This window comes from Lagopus leucura, unplaced genomic scaffold (assembly GCF_019238085.1).
Source record: "Lagopus leucura isolate 7727_CA_CO unplaced genomic scaffold, USGS_WTPT01 Super-Scaffold_100159, whole genome shotgun sequence".
Classification (NCBI taxonomy): domain Eukaryota; kingdom Metazoa; phylum Chordata; class Aves; order Galliformes; family Phasianidae; genus Lagopus; species Lagopus leucura.
The window spans coordinates 24,100,700-24,103,894 of record NW_024962335.1 but is presented as its reverse complement, the minus strand read 5'-3'; positions in this window follow the sequence as shown (position 1 = coordinate 24,103,894).

The following is a 3,195-nucleotide window of genomic DNA, read 5'->3' as shown; positions in this document are numbered from 1 at the left end:
GGAATTACTCTATTCCCTATTTATATCAGTTCTAGCTGTTCACAGAAGAAAAAATAATTTACCTGTATTTCAGCATCTCCCTTTTGTATTAGAAAAAAAGACAAACTTTTCTGCTTCCCAAAAACAACAGGTACTAGCTAGTATTTGACTTTGAATAGGTCTAATTCTTATTTAAATGTTAAGTGCTGCCACCTCTACCTTTTCTGGGCAAGAGCACATCTACAATGTACCAAATAAATTACTGAGCTCAGCCCAGTGGACCTGTGAGAATAACACATGGGCAATATGGTGCTGCCCTTTCTAAAAAGGCATTTGCAGAAGTAGCATGTATCTGATCAGGAGCTGTTATCTCTGTTTGTTGTTGTTGCTTTAGTACCTCCAGAAGGATACTGCAAAATGAGGTCTGTGCTATCAGACCAGCGCCTCATAGCCTTTTCAATATATAGGTTCTCATAAACTTTAGACACAGAGAAGTCAGTTCCTCTGGCTGCTGGGTTACATCTAGTTTATTAGGACAGCTGGAAGCACGTCCAGGCCAAATTGATGTACCCAGCTTCTGCATCAATCCACATGTGGCCACACCTCTGCTCAGCTCTTCAAGTTACAGACATTCTGGTCCGGGACATGACAAGCTCACAAGCTCCACTAAAGGTTCATATCACTCATGGGTCCAGCAGCATTCACAAAACCTGAGTAACAGTTAAAACAGTTGGGCTCCCCCGTTATCAGTGAGTTCAGCTTATAAAGCAATTTCCTTTCAGCTCTCACTGCACAGATTACACAGTGATATTTTTCATATTGTCCCTGATCAAGATAAACCTGTTGTGTTTACCAAGTGCTTCATTTTATTTTGTTTATCAAACATGAGGAAAATATTTTCAACACTTTCGCATTTCACAAATGGAAAACATAACTTCCTACACTCTTAAGGCATTCTAAGCATTCCTTTTCTTGTCAAAACTAGACACAGCCAATTGCTACAACGTGAAAAGGAGTACAAAAACATCTTTCAATGAGAACAATACCCTCCACGTGGCAAAGAAAATAGCACACTATTCTCAGTAGTGATGAGCTTTTGGAATACCTGTCTGTGTACATGAGAGAGGAAAATCTTGTTCCTTTGATGACCATGCATACCCACAAACACTTACTGGACAGTTACATACATCTGGAATGATCAATTTTTCAGTATGCACAACCCATGAGCTGGGTTGGAGGCCAGCCATGGTGTCCTTCTTCTTTGATTTCAGTTGCTTACATTCTCTGCTACAAAGCCCACTCTTCCACAAAAATGACTGAGAATATATGGCTCTGATGTTGCTTCAGCACCTGCTCTTTTCGCTGGCTGTGACCTAAAGAAAATCCAGCAAAGAATCTGCCAGTCTTGCATTAATCCACCTCTCCAATCTATTCTCAGGAGGTTACTCTTTAGGAGTTTCAGAGAAGACATGCAAGACGTTGACATGCTTCCAAAGAAACCAGTCCTACCCTGCACAAGGAAATTGCAGCTTAATTAAAATTTTTCAAGAACTGATGCTATAAAATTAATGCTAACTCTGTGGGAGGAAAGAGATCATTTTACTGGAGAGTGCTTTCTATATTTACAACTGACGTAGGTAGGAATACATTGAACTTAAAGCAATATACAATGGACTTCAAGTGATATGTGTCCATAAAAAGACATTTGTATCAAGATAATGAAGCAGCAAAGATTTATATGTTGACGAGACTGAGAAGAAAATGTAAGCATATTACACTTGGGGATTACAGTGAACATGCCTTGTTTTGCCTCGCTCTGCTGCCAGCATCTCCTACAGAGCTTCCAGGACTTTGCTCACTGCAGTCTCAAAGTTTTATTGATTCCCTTTTCCTCTCTCACACATCTTCAGTTATCCTCTTGTTTGCAAGTTACAATCTTGGTGTCACCAAAACACCTCGTTTGGTGTAGCATGAAAAATGACAGCTTCACCTAGTTCTGCTAGGTTAAAAGTAGGAAGAAAGATTTTCACCTTTTGAACACTATAAACTCTACATAATACAATACATAATTCAATTTACTAAGAGATTGGTGAGGAAATTCCACGGCAGAGATGTTGTCACACACAGGTTTAACTCTGCCCCCGTGTGTTCAAATATTAAAATATACTCTTCATTCCATCACCTGGCTTCTAAGCTACTTTTGTGCAAAAGGATGCATTACTCTGTGATACCAATTAAATGACATCTACATCATGCTGCTGCTTGTCACCTTTTTTTCACTGGCCACATGCCTGTAGTCTGTACCAATAAAGTGGGAAGAATGACAAGTGAGAAGTACAAGCAGTTTTCTGCACAGTTTACAAGAAAGATAGTCCTCTCAAGACTGAAAAAACTGGGCACCTACTTTGACTTCTAAGCTTTACTATGCGTGCCCAGCATGAACATCAGCAGCCATGTTTGATCAGTGCCTCAATTCCCACTCAGACTTGTACATTAAACCACCTCTCACCCATGTGCATGTCTGCATTTGTAGAGATTCTCCAAGTTTCTCTCACCATTCATCTACACCTGCAGGCAGGGATACAGGGCTCTGCCAGGTCAACTTAGGTCACCAGTGGGGCTGCAGGCTCTGGGAAGAGGGGTGGGCGCTGCATCCAGCCAAGCCCCACAACAATGAGGGCAGAAGCATGCAGTGGCTCTGTGAGCAGTATCCTGCCATGGCTTGGAACTCCAGTTTGCTGAGTCATGTTAAGGCAACCTCGGGGGTCAACTGCCACTAACTCAAACAGGCAGTAACAAAAAGGGCAAACTTCGAAGCGTGTTGTCAATCTCCACCAAGATACATTCCAGCAACTGTGCAGAGGAGCAGGGCCTGCACAAGCACAGACCTGCCAGGCACAGTCACCCTAGCCATGCTTTTAGAAAATGACAGGATTGGCAAGAAAAATCCATGGGTTGCGCTGCAGCACGCCCTGCGTTGATGATAACTTCTGTGACTTTTGATTTCAGCTTACACGCTAACTAGCATGAACTCAGATTAATCCAGAGCATTGTTGCTGGACACGTGAGAACTTAAAAACACAAGCAGCTCCACCATCCTCCCCCCACTCAGGGGCAGCACAGCCACTATAACACAGGCTGGGCAGGAAGCGGCCACAGCACAGCCGGCCTGCAGCGTGAGGAGCCATGGCGACCTATGTGCAGCTGAACACTGGA